Source organism: Bactrocera dorsalis, chromosome 4 (assembly GCF_023373825.1).
Source record: "Bactrocera dorsalis isolate Fly_Bdor chromosome 4, ASM2337382v1, whole genome shotgun sequence".
Taxonomy (NCBI): domain Eukaryota; kingdom Metazoa; phylum Arthropoda; class Insecta; order Diptera; family Tephritidae; genus Bactrocera; species Bactrocera dorsalis.
Window position 1 is genome coordinate 25,412,488 of NC_064306.1, and position 21,185 is coordinate 25,433,672.

General features: G+C 36.4%; 1 protein-coding gene and 1 non-coding gene across 3 annotated transcripts in view; both read left to right on the plus strand.

Moving 5' to 3' along the window:
• The first annotated feature begins 2,549 nt into the window (after window positions 1-2,549).
• LOC105231372 (otoferlin) overlaps window positions 2,550-21,185 on the plus strand; it is a 130,856-nt gene continuing 112,220 nt past the window's right edge. Inside the window, exon 1 of one of the 2 annotated variants that reach the window (XM_049455968.1) lies at window positions 2,550-3,876. The gene's annotated coding sequence lies outside the window, so the exon portion shown is untranslated. The remainder of the gene's footprint in view (window positions 3,877-21,185) is intronic. The other variant, XM_049455967.1, reaches the window with a different exon arrangement.
• Trnar-ccu (transfer RNA arginine (anticodon CCU)) lies at window positions 16,693-16,765 on the plus strand. Its single transcript has one exon. It is a non-coding gene; the product is annotated as a tRNA-Arg (tRNA).

The following is a 21,185-nucleotide window of genomic DNA, read 5'->3' on the forward strand; positions in this document are numbered from 1 at the left end:
AATCAGGCATTTGAAGTGTTTGCTTTTTCACGTGTCTGAAACACCTTCACGAGCACGAGCTCAGAGTGATACATATGTATGTATGTACTCATACGCACTTACATATATGACTGGATATGTATGTGATAAACGAAGAATAAACACACATATGTATATACACATGTGAATAAGTGTATGGGCAAAAGTTTGCGAACAAGTGTAAAGCACTCTCCAATCACCAAACAAACTCACAACAACAACGACAACAATGGCAGAAGCGTCTTGTAAAGAAATGTCACATTGAAAGCAACATTCACGCGAGCAAACAACGTTTCTACGTGCATATATACATATATACTCGCATTCCATACGCAAAGTCGCGCGTGTGGTGATAATGAGTATGTGTTATATGTACATGCACATAAGCGTGATTGTGTTATGTAAAACTTTTACGAGTTTATCCTGCTGCATACCGGTCATGGCACGTCACACGGATTCGCGCCAAAAATCGTTCTATCCACTAAACGTGTGTGAGTGAGCGAGAAGCGTTAAGCGCTATGCTCTCGGAAATGCTTCCGTTTTTACTATACTACATAACATGATTTTCGCGTACACCATTTCGTAGTGTGCGTTATGCTAAAAAGCTCAAAGCTCTCGATTTGTAGTTGGGCTGATTCAAATATGTCTGTTTTAAACTGACGTTTTATTTTTATGAAAAGAAAATTACACTTTCATTTATTTAAATGAAAATAAAAAAAATATGACAGTGTCTTCTAAATCGCCTATTATATTCCTCAAACCTCGAACTCTTCCTCACCAAAGGACACATTCCCTTAAAAACTATTAAATGATGCAACAATTGAGGTAATTTTAATTACAGCGTAAACAGACAAAAAAAGACAGACTGAAATGCGTGAGTACGAAGAGCTTGACAAGCAGAGCTATCAGAAGGTTTTAAGACCGAAACAAACTTTGGAAGAATCGCCAGAGATGATCCAGTGACTGATGCCCAGAGAATTTTAGAGGATACGCTTCTCCAGCTTGCTAAATGGCAGTAAAAGCATAACACCAGGAGATGATGAAGCCCAATGACCCCGATGACGATGGAGCAGACGTTCCATTGTCCGATCATGAAGAATTACGAATAACAATTGCCCGTCAGAAGAATAACAAAGCGGCGGAGATCGATGAGTTGACGCCGAGCTTTTCAAATACGTAGAGCGAAGAACTGACAAGGAGCATGCATCAGCTTCTTTGTAGAATATGGGCGGACGAAAGCACACCTAACGATTGGAAATTGAATGTGTTCTGTCCAATCCAAAAAAAAGAAGACTCTCAATATCGCATATAAAATTTAGTCGAGCGTTCTGTGTGAAAGATTAAAGCCAAAAAGTCAAAAAACTGATTGGACCTTATCAGTGTGGCCTTAGCCCTGAAAAATCGAAAACTGTACAGATATTCACTATGCGCCAAATCTTGGAAAAGTCCAGTGAAAAGAAAATCGACACACACCATCTGTTCTTTGGTGCTGCCTTTATGCCACTATGTCTAAATTTGGTATTCCTGCGAAACTAATACGGTTGAGTAAACTGACCAAAAGCTCTGTCAGGACTTTGGAACCTGTATGTATTAACACCAAAAACAATGCCAGCCTCGAAATCCAAAGCAGAATAATTCTTGCCAACAGGTGTTACTTCGGACTGAATAGGCAACTGAGAAGTAAAGTCCTCTCTCGATAAGTCACTAATTATTCGCGTCCTTCTAAATGGTGCAGAGGCATTGACGATGACCACATCTGATGAGTCGACGTTACGAGTTTTCGAGAGAAAGGTTCTGCGTAAAATTTATGGTTCTTTGCGCTATGGTAACGGAGAAAATCGCATTTGATGGAACGGTAAACTGTATGAGTTATACGACGACATTGACATAGTTCAGCGAATTAAAAGACAGCGGCTACGCTGGCTAGGTCATGTCGTCCGTATGGGCGTAAACACCCCAGCACTGAAAGTATTCGACGCAGTACCCGCCGGGGAAAGCAGAGGACTGAAGACCTCCACTCTGCTGGAGAGATCAGGTGGCGAAGAACCTGGCTGCACTAGGTATAACGAATTGGCGTCCAAATGTTAAAAGAAGAAAGAATTCGGCTATAACCGCGTAAGCAATGTCTACGTTATTAAAGAAGAACATTTTTTTAAATGCTAATTCGGCTTGTTTTTGGGTTAAACAAAAATTCTTGAGGGTTCTTTCACATGTCCTTGGTTTATTTTGTTTATAATTGGCCCTAGATATATGTTGAAATCCAACAATTATTTTCAATTTGACCATTTAATAGAGGAAAATTTTTATTCTTGGGCGAAATTAATTATTAGCAGCAACATATATCAAATTACTCACTTTCAATGTACTAAAACATTTAAATTGTTTTCTGGTCTAATTGCGATTCTATGCGGTGTTGGCAACTCTCAAAAAGCTCCGACAAGCTCACTATCGTCGTTAACATGAGTTGAAAACAAAGACTTGTTGTAGAAAGCTCTGGCAGGCGCATGGTTTGGCGAAACAACAAATAAAAATAAAATCCGAAACTAAATAAACATTGTACTTACGCAAGGAAGCAACAACGTGCATGCGGCAGCAACAACAAACGCCAATATCCACAGCAGTAGCGGCAGAGTTACAACGGCATCAATGGCGGCGCGTGAAAACTAACAACATACTCGTATAAAACGCAGGGATCGCAATGCACTCGACTCAGTTTGGAGTTGGCCAGAAATCAAGTCGGTTCTCTGCTGGCCAGCAAAATCGCCAGCGACAGTGACAGTGACAAAGCCAAAGCATTCAGCTTAATTAAATACTAAGCGCGCTTATTAAAATACAACAGAGTGTTTACATATACATATAAGTATATATATATAGCATACGTATGAGTATATATAAAATAAATATGTGTATCCCTTAAATAAATATATATAAATGTGCAGTAAATATGCTTGTGCCGTTGTTTACCAAAGGTGTGTGCAACGTTTTGCTTTGAAATGTGTTCGACGTGCAAAATTTTTAGAAAATTTCCGAAAATATATTGTTTATGATAATGTGGTCGAGCAAATAATACAATAACACCACCAATGTAATGATTACATGTGGCGGTCTGAGGTCAGTGTCAGTGCTGAAGCATCAACGCAACGAGCGTAGGGTCAGAGGCTGCGCGTAATGTTGTGACTGTGCGCTTTGTTTTCTTAACTGTGCTTTAGCGCCTATGCTTATGCTAAGGCAGCTTGTTTATTACCGTCAGTGTGTTGGTGCGCGTGACGTGTTGCCGTTATGCATAATTTATATTCATTCACATGTAACAATGTAAGCGTTGGATGTTTACAGCCTTGCCTCGTGAATTTCGTGCTGCTCACGCCCGCGTCTAACATGCCATTGAATTTTTATGTGAACCTGGAAAATTTGAAATGTGAATTTTATGCTCTCCAGCGGGAATCGTTAAATGATGAGAGTTGTGTGCACTCATGAATAAATATAAATTTTTTGCAGTAAAACTTACCAATATAAATTTAGTCCGTCTAGTGTAGCCTAGCAGAGGAGTTATGGTTAATGGCGCAGAATACTAGGCGTCAAATATTTACTATTGTTAATAAAACGGTATAATACAATATAAATAATAATATAAAAATTGCTTTCAGTAGTTTTAGTAAAAGTTTGTGTGGCTTACTAGTAACATAAATTACCGTTTGCAATCACTTAATTCCTGAATCAAATAGTACTTACGTATAATCACATAGTATTAGTGGTAAATTTAAAGCAACCAATCAAAAGCGCGCACAATATATTTATCGATTAACAAATTGAAGCACTTTAATGCATTGCAGATTTGTATACTTATGCGGGCAGTTGTAGGTGAGTAAAAAATGGTTTCACTAAAATAATGCTTCCACTAAGCGTAGATTATGGTAGCTTAATGCTGCTGTGTGGTCGTTGTGATTTGAAGCCGTTGAAAGTTGAGTGATATTATTGTGCACACGTGATTTGCTTATTTCTAAGTGCAAAATTCAAAATTTCAAAGTTTAATGAAAATATATGATAATATTTTTACATTATTTATACAAGGTTTGTCTCAAACACCGGCATTTGAATTATTATTTAGTATTGAACTTGCAAAAAAAATCCTTTGGGACATATTAATTGATGAAATAGATGAAATGAATCGCACTCACGTTTATACGTGATTTACATGATATTAAAATGGTCTTAAGAATTCCAATGACAACATAATAGAAGGTTTTGTCGAGCGTACTATGTGAAAGATTAAAGCCCACCGTCAAAAAACTAATTGGACCTTATCAGTGTGGCCTTAGCCCTAAAAAATCGAAAACTGAACAGATATTCACTATGCGCCAAATCTTGGAAAAGTCCAGTGAAAAGAAAATCGACACACCATCTGTTCTTTGGTGCTGCCTTTATGCCAACATGTCTAAATTTGATATCCATCGAAACTAATACGGTTGAGTAAACTGACCAAAAGCTCTGTCAGGACTTTGGAACCTGTAAGTATTAACACCAAAAACAATGCCAGCCTCGAAATCCAAAGCAGAATAATTCTTGCCAACAGGTGTTACTTCGGACTGAATAGGGAACTGAGTCGACGTTACGAGTTTTCGAGAGAAAGGTTCTGCGTAAAATTTATGGTTCTTTGCGCTATGGTAACGGAGAAAATCGCATTTGATGGAACGGTAAACTGTATGAGTTATACGACGACATTGACATAGTTCAGCGAATTAAAAGACAGCGGCTACGCTGGCTAGGTCATGTTGTCCTCTGAAAGTATTCGACGCAGTACCCGCTAGGGAACTGGAGGATGGAGCTATGTGAAGAAGTTCACGCAAATGAATAAAGTTCTCTGATCGTCATTCACTTGGGAGTGGTCAAAAAATATTCTTTTCCATATGGCTCAAGCAGCTCTCGACTTCCGGTCTTTGACCAAGTATCCTCTGGTAGCCTAAGTCTTAAGAATTCCAATGACAACATAAGGCCAAGCCATCCCGAAGCTATTAATTTTGTTAAATTAAAGAAAAAAGCCCAAATTTTACTCTAGGAATGTTGGCTGCGAGATTAGATATGAATAAAGATACTATTCGAAAAATTTTAACCGAAGATTTGGGTAAAAGAAAGGTCTGTGCGCGTTCGGTTCCACATGAATTACATGAAGATCAAAAATGTGAAACAGCTTTTGATGAAAAACGAACTTTGCTCATCAACCATGCTCTGTATTGGCCTAATCTAACACTATGTAGCTATCTACTATTTCCAAAACTCAAAACCAACAAGGAAGGAGCATTTTCTAATGACTAAGCAGAACATTAAAAAAATGACGTAAAAAAACCATTCAAAGCATTATATTCAAATGAATGTAATCTTTTTTGAATAAATAATAAGCTTCGCAGAAAATATGGGGGATTCATATGGGGGGTATGACGGAAATTTTCCCCCAAGAGCTAAATGGCTTATTAATAATTTTACTGTCCTAAAAAAAAATAAAAAAACAGAAATATAATCCAGAAATGTGGCATTTTATTTCAGAAACTAAATTAAAGACTGCTTCCATTTTTGAATATAATAAATAATTGAAGTTAAAAATTATAGCAACATATGCATACTAAATTGTTAATAAATCCAATCAGATCCACAACTGAATGTGAAAAATTATAATATTTAAAAAAATAACTCTTCTCGAGTCAATACCCGCGATATCTGAAGCACTTTCGCGAAGTACTTCTTTCTGCGGTTTTCAATCACTTTATGCAGACAGGCATAAAATGGCGACAGAACTGAAACGAAGAAAAACTAAGAATCTGAGGCTGACAAACAAAGCGGGAAAATTTCTGTGTGAGAACTTGCGAAGAACAAGGCCTCAGAGTATAATTATCTGTTGGATACAATCGGCGAAGAGTTGAAGACGCGCCTTTCTAGAGAAGTATTGGATGAATTTCAACTAAGTTTGCTGCTTCAAGCAAAAATTATATTCTTTGAAAACTAAACAAATGGAAAATCCTATTGAATGCTTAAGGCCTTTTAATTAATGACAACGTCGCAACGACGCTTGAAGCCCAAAGTTGAACTTGATCACGATTGGGGGCAAAGGCAAAAGTCAAAAGACAACAACTTACCGACTACAGCATTGGAAGCGTTGAAGGATTGCGATGTAGATGTACATAGTTTCTTCGCATATTCTGCACACTTCCTGTGCGAAAGCGAGTGCTGAAAGCTCTTTTTCAACACTTCACTGCATGAAAACGTGGCTAAGAACGAACATGCTTCAAAATAGATTGATCGGCTTGGCGTTGCTGCACACGCTTCATGACATTGAAGTCAATGCAGAAGAAGTTCGTAAAAGATTCTCAAAAATTGGCTCACATCGCCCACATATTTTGTGAAATTTTTCTATTCATTACATGAACTGACTACAGTATTATACAATACAAGCAATAAAGTATGTCACCTTCACGTCTACGATTTATAATGTGTGTGTTTTTTTTTAATTTGGTAGGTTTTGATATTAGAAGGTCGATTTGAAATTTTTTCACCATGATATTTAACTACTATGTTTAATATATTAATCTTCATGTTTCAAGTAATGCTTATTACAAACCTAAATTTGGTGAAAACTTAACCTAGCCCCTTATAACTAATATCATGATTTTCGAACATCTGGCAGACTCTATACAACACATATGTGAGGTACCTTAATGAAACCCAGGAAAAATTTTATTAGTATGATATATAGCATATTGCGTTAGTAAGTAGATAAAATAGATGAAATCAGGTCAATATTATCTCCACTATACATACCTAATAAAAGGTCTTCAAACTTTGAACAAAATTAACTCAACATATAATAATTTTCATTTAATACTACATATAATGATTTTCGTTTTTCTAACAAACCTAATGCCGGAAATGATGGTCAGTGTATGATAAGAGTTATACTTGTATTCCGACTTATAATATTTCCATCACTTTGATTCTTTCAATTTGAAATTCGATTGCCCCCGGACTTAGCCCTTTCTTACTTGCACATACATATTTCAAATGTTTGAGGTATTTATAATAATTTGATTTATTGTAGAAAATATAGGGTGGGTCATATAACGTTTTAAATTTGAATTATCTATATTTTGACATTGGAAACGTCAAATACCATTCGAAAAGTGACAGATATTCAGTAAAAAGTCTAAAATTTACGAAATGGGTCGCTATTCACTATTCTACAGTTCGCAGATTGGGCAGAAGATCGTTTAACCGACGATGGTCAATTTTACCGAAAAATTATCTATTCGGACGAGGCTCATTTCCACCTCGATCGTTACGTTAACAAGCAGAATTGTCGCATTTGGGGCACAGAAAACCCGCACGTAATCGTCGAGAAGCCAATGCACCCAGCACGAATCACTGTATGGTGCGTATTTTGGTCTGGTGGAATCATCGGCCCATTTTTCTTCGAAAATGAAGAAGGAACCGTAACCATCAATGGTAAGCGATATCGCGCAATGTTAACCGAATTTTTCTTCAAGCAAATTGAAGAGGAAGACTTGGACAACATTTGCTTCCAGCAGGACGGCGCTACGTGAAATACAGTAAACGCTACACTCAATCTTTTACGTCCTATCTTCGAAATTTAAAATTTTATATGGCCCACCCTAAATAATATGTATATGAATATTTTCCGAAGTACAGGAGAAAAGGTGAGAGGTGTGCGATTATTCCTATGTCAATGCCACACAAAATATAGATAGAGACCATAAAGTTTTCAAAATAATTCAATATTAAATACATATAGCATTTATACCCTTTAAATATACAGAGTATAATTGTCAGCTAAAAATAACCACAAATTAGGCTATGAAACGCTACGTGAGCAGCAGTTCAGGAATTTATGAAGAACGTCGGCGAAGCAACAATTTTCAAGCTAAGGCTGTTTCTAGGCCTAAATTATCAATAATAGAGACCTTTCCGCTATTCATACTTGAACTTTAGTCAAACATTAATAGGCTCAAAATGCAGACGGAATACTAGTACACAACTCATAAAAGCCAATCGGAAACAAAAAACGAATACTTTCAACTTACAAAATTCTAAAGTATATATTTATTTATTAGTTAGAATATGTATATTGTGGAACATTTTACGTCTATCTCCAAAATTTGTCATACAAAATATTGCTAACGAATTGAACATTCGTAACTGGGCGATATGTGAGACAATTACACTCTCATACAATACCGATATACGAGTATACTGTTCAAAGTCAATGGGAAGAAAATAAATCATAACATTGGGCATGTGGCCAGGGAAATTCTAAGCCAGTTGAACATATTTTTGACACCGAATCACAAAAATATGCGGATGTCCTTGTAAACTGCATATGGTATACTTTTGGAGTACCAAAGTATAAAAGCCAGTGTGAAGTAAAATACGTATTAGATGGCGTAATATGAGAATAAAAATGATTATTATTGTAGCACTATAACCCCAGTTTTTAACCTAATTATGAGGCAGGAGCTTTTAACTGCGTTCTGTGATTTTGGGACAGAAATATTCTGCCGAAACTCGCTACACTTTCGGTAATTTAAAAAATACTACGGCATGAGTATTAACTAATTTCCTCATTATCTAAACCACAGCAAAACATGTTGATGTCCATGGAAGTCATCCAGATGGACATTAAACCCATTAAAGTGAGATCACACCTGCTTTCCCAAATTGTAAACTACTTACGTCCTCCTACTGTGATACTATGAACCAAATTGAAACTCCGTAGCATAATTTGTGACTTAGTTTAATCGTTTTATATTGATAGATTAACATACAACGGTCCGATTTTCTGCATCTACCATACGTTATATAAATATTACATGACAACACTTATGTATAACAAAAATCCCCATTATTTAGACAGATAACCTTTAAGTAACCCTTCTTCATTATATTCTTCTTTATATTGTGTAAGTACAAGCATTAGCAAACGGCTCAATGCAATACAATTACTTTTCATAAGTCAGCAAGATTATTGGATTAGCCTTAAGGTCCCTTTGTGCCACATGTGCTTCTGCTTTTGAATTCGATAACCATCAAATATTGTCGGCAAAACATTAACAAACAGCCATTAATATTGATACGTAAAAAGTACACAAATCAAATGCACGATTCAATGGTTTTCAATCAGCCGCTTTTACACCTGCTGCGCTATCAGCAGCTGACGGCTGTTCAATGAGCGTGTGATTGTATCCCAATAAAATATCCAATAAAGCTTGTTTGTCAGAAAAATAAATGTTAATTTTGTATGTATGTGTGTATGTATGAATTTTCAGGGAAAACCTTAAAGTGAAAAAAGTGCCTTTTTCATCTCTTCGATGCTCTGTAAACAAAATAGAATTGAAAATACTTTAAGATTTATTCATAAATTAACTTCCTCAATTTTGAAATAAATAATGTTGGTGGTGGAGAAAACATGTCTTCTTACTTTGAAGTATGGCACAGAAGGCAAATAAAATATTTATTTACATAAGCTGAAGACGAAAAGTCGAAGACTAAATTTTTGGTTTAGGACAGTTTAAGCACATACAAATTTCAACGTGTTTCTTTTGAGACTGAATTTTTCATGTACCTGCTTCAAATCATAACAACAGCATCACTATATTTTTTTATTATAGCAATCCCTTAATTAACAAATTGCCTTTAATTTAATTTAAACTTCTTTGCAAGCTCATCGTTTTACTAAAAATTTCGTAAATTTAAAACATACGTACTCTGCTATCAAGTCGCATCTGGTTTAAGATTATATTTCTTATTTTGCACGAATTTTCGTGTTTGCATTGCTTAAACAGGCTTTGTCCGGAAAGAAAAAGGACTGATTTTTTTTCGCCCCGAACGTACTTCGGAGTGTCCGCGCGTCGACTGGATTCGGTAGAGGGCGTTCTTAGTTGACGAACGAGCGGCTGGTCAGTTGTCTCCGAGCACCTGGAAAGTCAAGACAAACATTTTCGCGCGATGTGTTTCTGTGAGTGGTACAAGCTGAAGCAGAGGTATGCGATTAAATTCTGTGTGAAACTCGGTAAGTCGCTAATGAAGACCGTGCTGGAAGACCTGCGGCTACGACAAACACTGACAATGTGACTCGTGCGCGCAAAGTTTTGAACTTAGATCGTCGAATAAGCATTCGTTTAATTGCCCATGACATTGTGACGGAGCACTTGAACAATCGTAAGGTGTACGCGAAAATGGTCCCAAAAGTGATCACTGACGACCAGGAATTGCGGCGAGTGGAACTGTGCCAAGAAAATTTGAACATGTGAGAAAATGATCCGCAATTTTTGAACAACGTAATCACAGGTGACGAGTAATGGATATTTGAGTATGATCCCTATCTCTTGTTTTTTTTTTAAGACGACAGAGGAGACCCAAGCAGCATGCTCCTCGGTTCTCAGGGCTATTCCGGAGAATGCCTTCCGCGACGCCTTCAATGCTGGCAGCGCTGCCCCAACGCAGAAGAAGCCTATTCTGAAAGTTTTCAAAGAAATGTAACGATTGGTTCAATAAATTTATTTAAATCAACTCAGTTCTATTACTTTTCGGACAAACCCTGTAGAACGAGAATCAATATTGCCAGTAGAGGCATTCTCAAAAATTGTGATTATAAAGAACTCAATATCCTATGTTGAGTCAAGACGTCAATGTAATTTTTGTATATAATCTGTTATATTTTCAATAAAACCCATTAGATCGAAAGTGTGCCTTATTTCCAGAAAAGTATGTTAAGGTTAAGTCCTAAAATGAATTAATAATCAAGACATCGTATAAAACAGTTTAATGAGTCGGAAAGTATCAGAATTAAGGAGTTATGTTTGAAGCTAAACTATTAGGGATGTAGCTTTATCCTAAATCAACTCATAACAAGCTTAAACTAACCAACTATATCCTCCCGAGGTTACTTTCCGGTAAGGATACTCTCTGGACACGAATGGAGAAGAGTGTAAATAAGACAGGAAGATACTATCACAATCTATACCGACGGGTTCAAAAGGAGTGTGTTGAGATATACTCCAGGGATCTTGTCATCTCTCTTTCTCTAACCTTTTACTAACTCAGCTAGCGTCTGCTAAGCGCTGTACTAGACATAGAAAAGATCTATGTATGAAGCTCAATTGAATAACTATAGGGGAATACAGAAAGCAACCATGTATACAGATAGCCAGTCGTTGGCCTTGTCGTCGCTATAGATTAATTCAAAAGTAGTCAACAGTGGCAAGAAGGCTTTAAGCTTACTGGAAGGCCATCTGAACTTGTCCGTAATCTGAGTTGGCTAAATCCAGAGCCTCTCTAAACGAAAGAGAGAGCTTTATACCAAATTCAAACAAATAACTTAAAACTGATGGAAAACTTTAACCAATTGCGAGATAACGAACCAGATATGGCCTGCAAACTATAAAGGAATAAGCAAAAAATTTTCCACTTTATCAATGAATGCTCGGGTTTCAGGTTTTATTTGTTGATTGACATGTTTCAAACAAATGTCAACCTTTTGTTCTAAAACTTCCGACTGTTACACCAAACAATATCGATAAGAATACTTATCGGTTCAATCTTTATTATAGTGGCACTCTGTTTGTTGAGAGCGTGACGCAATTTAGTTACGTAACATAAGTTCTTTACAACCGATCAACTTCTCAACGGTGCTTATAAAATCTTTTTTATCTTTTCTTACAAACGTGTTTATACCATTGTTTTAGCTTTAAGTTTCTTAAAGCCGTAATCGATAGAAACCGAACTGTTGCAGACAAAAGCCATTTGAATGCATAAACCAATTGTCACAATGTCATAAATTAAGAAATGGCATTCATTATTTTTCGAAGAATCCCTCAACACTTTCGTTTCCAATATCCATGCCATTCAGCAAATGCGCTGCGACGGATGGCAACGTGCCCTGAATGCCTTCAATGAAAACAATTTTGCAAACAATTAATTAAAAAGCAATACAACGAGCACCAGCAGCAATAAAAACAAAGCTACATTCCGAAAGTGACAAAGCAAAGCTTATGCCAAATAGTTAGCCGCAAGCCGTCCGCTGTCGAACTCTTGTTTCGCTAAATTAATGACTTATACGAGTACACAAAAGTCAGACAGCTGCACAAACTCCCACCACTCCAGCTTCCCCGTGCTGATCCATGTACCCTGTGCCCGCATATTTTGCATTTTGTTATTCTATTTAGCTGAACTGAATGGGTCAGCACCAATTGCTGTGCCACCAGCAGCAGTCACCAGCCGACGGCAGCACGATACTCAACTCGAATATGCTGCTGCCTTTTTACTTGTTGCCACTGCCATTGCTGCTCCTTCAGCACGCAACGCTTACACATTGCAACATGAATTGTCTATTAACCCACTCGTCGACAGGATGGGGGAGCGGGCAGGAGACCAAACGAAAAGGCACAATTCAAGAATGCATAATGAAGAACGCAAAATGAGCACGATGCGGCGAGTGAAAGCAATAAGCAAAGCGATTTTAGGCAACTCAGCATGACACTCACAAAAGTGGGCAGATAGGCCCGCGTGCTACGGGGCGTATGAGTGTGCACTTGAATTGAATTGAGTGTCATTAAAGTTTAATGCAGCGTGAAAGCGGCTAGGTAGCTGCAAGAGTTTTAGGCGCACGCTTTGTGTCGGAAGCGCAATGCAAATTTCATGCAATATCAGAGCACTTTATTGCCCATGAATTATGCACCCAAGGCTCGGGCGTTAATTGAGTTTTAATAGCGAGTCGAAAAATATATAAAATGATGCGGAAAACTTTGTGCTTGCCGACATGCTGAGAAGTGTAAATTAAACTAATTAAGCTGAAGGATAATATTACTACTCATTGCCATAATGAAAATAAATAACATAATTGAATAGTTTAAAGAAGCGCTGCTGCTTCGGCACGGTTATACTTTGCTGTGCTATGCAAACACCCTCGGCACGCAACAACAAAAGCAGTGCCGCACAAGCAAAACACAGACGAAGTGCTTTCTCTGCCGGCAGCGCTTTAATAATTGTGCATGCTCATATCTCCACATACCGACACACATACGGAAGCATAAGCATCTATAAATATAACATATACATATGTATAGAAGTGTATGTACGCAGCTTCCGCGACAGCTTGCTCGCATCGAAGTGTAGCCATTCAGGCGCACTGAGTGGCAGGTGAACAGGCGTATTTCCTACATTTTCATTAAATGGTATCCGCAATTCTGTTGTAAGGGTCCATTTGAGCTGAGTATGTGTGATTAAGTGAATTTGACGAAGGCACGCAGTTTATCTCCCAAAGGAAGGCGAAAAACAAAATGTGGTAATGGCGAAGTAATAAATGGAAGGATAACAAGAAATTATTTTTTATTATTTGCGAGAGTGAGAGACAAGGGCTCATAAAAAGCTCAATGTATTTATGACCTTGATAAATGTAAAAACAATCTACAAGTAAAATTAATGAAAAAGTTAGTTTGACAATAATGAAGGGGAATTAATTTTGAATGACAGTAAAACGATGCTGAACGATAGCTGCCCTAAGATATAAAAGGAAAGAGTTAGATATAAAATTTGAGTCCCGGAAAGCTCAATGTAAGAGCCTAGACTGATCACCATGACACAAATCACACGAAGGCGCAAATGAAAACAAGGGTAAAATTACATTAAAGAGAATTAATTACTTTTTTTCTGTCAACCAACCTCGAAAAAATGGTGGTGGAAAAAAATAAAGAATATTGTGATGTAAACCACACAGCGTACCACAAATATGGTATCGAAAAGTTGGAAGGCCGCTATGTTATTAGCGGCGATAATTTAGATCGCGACTGGGCTGAACATCAAAATCTAATTTTGAGGAATATATAATTTTCTTTAAAATATGTATTACTAACTCCATAAATTACATATGCATATCTTCATAGCCGCATCAAATTCATACATTGTTATCATATTGACAACAACAAATAATTTCAACTTTGATAGAAGCTGTGAACAGTGATCGCATTACTACAAAAATAGCGCAATGCCCAAGATCTTACATTTGTGCGAATTGATTGCTTGGGATGAATGCCCAATGGCAACCATTCAGAGTTTTTTTCCGGGACAGTTGGTTTCCTTCAAATCAGCGACACCGTTATGAGCCAGTATTACGCAATCAATTATCCCACAGATTTTTTAAACTGACTGGAGCTGCCTATATTAGCAGCTCTCAATCTGCAGTTAAAAGTAAAATTTTATACAATGGATTAGGCCTTTTACTTATAATTGAGGCAGCACAAAGTCTTTTGGGTCAGCTAGTCAAAAACAAATAAATGTACCATAGACATTATACTTTACAGCGAGGCCAATGGGACACTAGGTATGACACCATCCACATTTCCATAAAAACTCATACCTCAGGAGCTACCCGACCTATAGTATATCGACCAATTTGCTACTTAATGTTATATTGACACTTTTATGTTCCAGTTCTAAAACGATCGAAGTCGGACTACAACCACGCCTACTTCCCATATACCAATCTGATTCTTTCACTTTCCAAACTTTGCGCTTAAAGTAGGTCACTCTATGACCAAAATTTCAAATTCAAATTGGACCAAAACTAATCGGATCGGATTAAAGTCAACTGGAAGTCTTTATATCGGATATGTACATCGGGTGAAAACTTGCTAAAGACTCTATATAATTAAAAAAAATGTATGCACCTGGTATTTCGCTGGTTTTGATCCTGGCAAGTTGCACAGTATAAAATGTTCGATTACACCCGAACGTAGCCCTTCCTTATTTATTTATAGATAATTTTATTATATTTAAATAAAGTTAATAAATTTATGATAAACTTACCATTTCGCATCGAGTCTCTTTGTGATAAGACTGGTAAGGAAATTGTAAAACTGTTGAGCTAGCAAGGAAAGGCACCCGAGAATGGAAGCGAGTCGGTGCACCCAAATCATTTTGTCTTCTAATAGTGCCGGACCCAAAGCCCGGCAGAGGTTTTAGATGTGCCTCGAATCCTACCAAGGTAGTTAGTGTGTCCATTCCACACTGCCAATTGGTACTGAAAATCAACGCATTGATTTGATCCGCTGTGCTTTTGAGGGCCGTCGAGTAAGGCTGCCGTCAGCAGGTACCCACGTTAAACACACCGGACGTTGTCTTCTAACAGTAAGTAGCTGGACTTCGCGGGAGCTCGGCCACCTAGTTGTGGGGATTCTAATAGGTCATTATCCAACAAAAGCTGTATAAAAGAAAGCGAGGTGAAAACAACTCAACATTTCTTTCTTGACTGTCCGGCGTTTGGGTCAAGGCTTAACTTTGGATCAGCCATTTAACCTACCGTTTCGCTCCAAATCGTGAAAACCACATTTTTTTTACCTTTGACCTCGAGTTAGTTTTAAGAATGTTATCTACCGAAAACAATGAGAACTTTTAGTATTTAAGTTTTCATAAACATCTTTTGAACATATTCACTCACATTTAGCTTGTTGAATATTTATGTTTCTTTGAATGACCAGATTGACGGACTACCGTTACATATTCCTTAAATTTACATGAAATTTTAAATTTCAATGTTTTTGATACGAATCCTTTTTGTATCATACGATATACTTACATATAAAAATTGATTGGTAGGGTTATGACACTGCGGCTGGTTTAGACTTTGCGTACAATTGCCAGAAATAAATATTTACATACATACACACACATTTTTTTATGACTTTATAAGATATGCGATGACTAAAAGAGTATAAAAGACGCTTGCAGCCTTTCTGAAAAGTGGCATATTCATGCTTTGGAAATACCGTTATTATTTTTTGCGCAACAAAATCATGAGTTATTGTGCTCCATACAAACGTATGTAAAGTATGCTCACCATATGGTAGACACTTATATACATATTATGTATGTGAATGTTTCATATAAAGCCATTGATACAAAAAAAAGAAATTTAGCCATTGTGGAAATGATGAAGAAGTAAAAATGTCAAAATCATCTGAATAAAGAATGAAGACACTTCTTGGTCTTCATTAGACTGGCCGAGTGATGTTCATAGCGTTTGTAGTCGTATTGATTCAACAAATGCTTTTAAGCCGCAAATAATTCTGTCATGACTGTCAATCCGGCACAGAGAACTCGTCAAGTGAAGTATGATGTCAAAGTGTCGGTCGAGGAGACCCTTTGTCGAGCTTAAAAAATTATATTTTAGTCAGGTACATACTTCTTCATCACACGTTTAAGAATTACAAGCTCTGAGTTTTGCACCAAAAGAAATTAAATTTTTATTTGAGTTTAATAATTCGGAATTCAAGATTCTTAAATTATTTCACTTTCATGTTTACATATGTTTATACATAATCACACCTTTTCGTTTCGTGTTGTTGCCGCACAATGTAATTAATTATGTCTGCCAACTCGAATCCACCTCTTATGCGGCACCCGTTGTGCACCCAGAAATAAGTTGTACGTGAAAATACGTTTTCCATTATTTTCTTTGAAACATCTCTGTAAATACAGCTGAATATTTTTGAATACATACTCCTGCTCTTGTTTAATTTATATATGGACATTTGTTCATAAATATATCTTAATGAAATATACATATATATTTACAAATATTGAACGCTTCTCTAATCAGTTCTTATGTTCTTATATACTGCCCCAGTGGCCCAATGGATAAGGCACCGGCCTCCTAAGCCGGGGATTGTGGGTTCGAGTCCCATCTGGGGTACATAACTGCAAAGTTCGCTTTTTTTGAATAAATTACTTGACTGTTGTTAAAGTCATTGACCTGGTATAAAGCAAATAAGTAAAGATTCAGATGATTTTGGATGATCTTAATGAGCTCAATCCCAGCAGGAGATCCCCTATAAACATATGTACATAAAAACATGTAATATGTTTGTAATCTTGAGTTGTGACCATAATTCATAAATATCTGAGAAATTTTAATAATGTATGTAGACATTTTAACAAAGGTGTTTTTATATTCTTCCATTAGCGCTAACGATGTTAGGACTTTGTGGCTGAGCGTAAAATAAATGGTACCCGCTTACATACATTCCTGCGTGGTTTATACAGATTTTGTAAAATTTATTTTATTTTCACGTTTATGTACATACCTGCACTCAAATTGAGCGATGTAACATTAGCGTGGTCCACAAATACAGGACTGTTCACTAAATGTCAGCAAATACTATATTATTATATCACCTTCTGTGGCAATATGACTTAAGTCAAAAGTATAATTGATAATTCCTGTCTACCAGATTTGTGATGCTGAACAAAAAATTTACATTTTTACTCGCCATATCAGAATAGTTATTATAATAATATAGTCAAAGATATCACAAAAACTCTTGAAAGCATTGAAGTCTCTAAATTTTTTAGAATCTGACAGTATCGCCTTTATATACTATACATACTATATCTCATATACAAAATTTATATACCAAATCATACACATACTTACTTGGTCTTAGAGAATAAAAAAGTGAATCCCCAAAAAAATATTATTTATGGGTCGCCCTAATGCACAAGCATAAATAAGCTGCCTTCTAATACTCGCCAAAACACATGCGCCAATTTAATAAACGTGGATGCGTTCGGCCTTGTTTCCTTTTACATATGTATATATGTATCAACAAACACACATATGGTGGGTATATTGATGCCGCTGGCAATATATGTACCATCAAAGTACTTTCAAAGGAATGCAAGCGAAATGTATGCTCTGTTGCAAACTGAATTGTAAGTTAGGCATTCAACGTTATGGAATCGCAAAACCCTGCCAATTGTACGCAATGCCAAATAGAACATATACACACATATATGTATACATACAGTATAAGTATATAAGTTTACCACAATGGCAGTCAAATCGACGCTCATTTCGGAATAATTCTTCCATGAGTTATTGATTCCAGAGGAATCGTGGTAAATATTACTAAAACTTCGGAATTTGTGAAGCTATATTTACTGTACTTCTATTGAAATGTAGAACTGCCTGCTAAGGTCCCATTACTAACTAAAATATTTTAATGAAGCCTTATGATGCGTAAGCTTTTTAGGTTCAAACTATAGTTTTAATACTAATAAACTACTGGTTTAGTAATAATATCGCTCTTTATATTTTTTATTGACAATCTTTTCAATGCCTAATTTTACATTCCAATAAATACCACAATTCGGCAATTACTTACTTGTGTTGTGGGGTTCTTGGAGAAGTAGTACTAAGCGGTAATAACATACTAAAAGTATTAAATATGAGCAGTTCAAATGTATTTAAGAATCGTCAATGGTTCGGGGTACTATCTATAGAAACCTCATATAAAATATATGTGGCAAATCCTGAAGATCAACTAAAGGTTAAATCATATGTTTGCAATCAGATAAAGTATCAGAGATTTTTGCAAAATTTTCATGAGTTTCTTAAGGTCGAATTGACAAACTAACTGAAACCCTTGTAAACGTGAGATATTCCTTACACTTACTACTGTATTGCTCGTTTCACTTTGGTACAGCGCTTCGTAATTGTCCGCACTAATTATGCAAATTCATTTCGAAAAAAAAACGTTGAAAACCCGTTCATCGAAAAATCATGTTCTCTCTAAAACCCATGTCTGTCGTAATGGTTTTATCAACAAACAAAATTCTCGCTATTGGGCTGAATCCAATCCTCATTTGATTCAGAAAACACAATTGAATCCCCAAAAATGTAACCGTTTGTTTCAGATTTTAGTATGACGCCATCATCGTGCTTTATTTCTTTCCAAATGAAACAGGAAATGTCGTTGTCGTTAATAGCGAAGGTTATACATGGTGTTAACCGATTTTTCCCCCGAATTTGGTGAAATCTACGAGGACGATCTCTATTACCAACAAGACGGTGTGCCGCCTCATGTTTCACGTCTAAACATGGATACATTACGTGCAAAGTTTGGCGACCCGTTAATTTCAAGAAATGGTCCATTCAACTGGCCGCTAAGATTATGGGATTTAATGCCTGTAGATTATTTTCTCAAGCGGTATGTTAAATCAAATGTTTACGGCAATCAACCAGCAACTTCCGAGGAGCTCGAAGACAAAATTCAGCATACTATAGCCGAAGTGCTGCAATAGGTCATCGAAAATTGTCGTAAACGAATGGAGGTATGCAAAGCCGTAGCTGACTGACATTTTGTTTAAATCACAAATGGCATAAAATTAGCTGCATAAATGAAAAACGAAACATATTTTGACCAAATTTAAGTGTTCCATTTCGTTTTAAAATCTCGTCTTTCTTTTTTTTTTCTAGGAGGTATGCAATCACAAGAGATCTGGATTATTAAAAATTCTAATTGAGACAAGTCTTACTGATTTTTTTATGAATCATCTCCCAGTATATGATATTTGAATCTTGATTTGTTGGTAAAATCGTTAACGACACGAAACACAAGAGCTCGTTAACCAGGGTATCGTTTCGGTTTATGCCTCTGTATTTAGGTGCCTGGCGTTAAAATGACAGAGAAAGCAAAAATCCAGAATTTTGATCAACGACAAAGAAGTCTTTGGAAAAAAACCCTTGGCTATTGGTTTTTTATTTTGCAATTTTAAGTGTGTAAAATGACTTTGAATGACTTATGCTTTCTAAAAACTAGTTTTTATTAAATATACATATATTTAAAGTCAACTTTTTGACTTATTATTTTGATCACAGCGGAATGTAGTGAACCTCACTTTCCCTCTAAGTTTACCATTCCGAGTTGCTTCAATACATAAAGTTATTCATGCATTTCTTTTATTTTTCTACTAAAGCATGTACAATATATACATTCTTACAAAAGTAAACTAATTAGAGTCAGAAGCAAACAGGCTTCATAGGCGCATATATACGCACTAAAAGTGGAAGTGTCGTTTATAGTTAGTTTCCTCATGGATATATTTGCGAGGGCGTTCCGATTTTTACTTAAATTACAAAACAACAACAAAAATTGTTAACTTCGGTTGCACCTTGAACTGAACTTTAATAACCTTTTAAAAAAGCTTTTACACAAGTTCCTGATCTTGTTTGGGCTGTTTGTATGGCGGCTGTATGCACTAATGTTCTGACATCGGCGATACGGACAAATGAGCAGCTTATTGACGGAAAAGAATATAATATATACTACTGTGATAAAACTGAAACGTAAATTTTGTCCATTTCATCTCCTTCAAAGTCATCAAAGCACTAGGAAAATCCACCGTCGTGATGGCCATCAGAGCCTCCTTCGATTAAGCTTTTACATCTTCAATTGAGTCAAAGCGGTGTGAATTTGCTGAGTAAACAAAAGTTACACGAAGGTAAATCAGGCGAATGCGGTGGTTGCAGCACGATATTAGTTGAAAATGTGGCGAAATGATCAAGGGTAACCAATGCAGTATAAGATGGTGAATTCAGGCATAGTAAAAATCGAATAACTCACTTTTAGAGCCTCACAAAACGACGCGTATCTCAAATACTAATGAATATTTTGACGTGAAATTTAGCATAGATGTCACTAAGAGTACTACCGATTTACAGAAAAAAATTCACCTTTTAATTTGATCACAGCATTTCAGCTGCATACACTACTTAATTCAGCGATGCTCCAAGCTTTTTACTTATTTCATATGATAAAAACGTATTCTGAATGTCTACAAAGTACTAGTCGGCATTGAATTTGTTCAATAATTAAGCATAATGAGGCCTTGTGACTCCTTCGTCCTTCTCCTAGTAGTCAAATCTTGTAAATACCAGAAGTTGGCGGCTTTTCCGACCGGAGTGATAGACTTTTAATAAAGTCCAATGTCCAATTCGACTATTCCTTGGCTTTTGATACGTTAATGGTTTTGTGTTTCATCATTGATCGCGTAATAAGTCTTAACAGAAACCTGTTCCGATCGCCCTTAAACATCTTCAAAAACTGAAGTAACGTATCTTCACTTGTTGTACTTTCCTTACTCATTATGGAGATGTACACCCCTTCTTTTATGCGGGGTTAAAACAAAACTATGAATCCAAAAACTTCATATTTATGATTCGACTTAAATTTCGACAGCACTGTCTACCGGAACATAAGTACTTTACGATATTACAATAATAGCACAATTGATAGCTGAATCTAAGTAATTATCGGGCCGGACTCGTACGT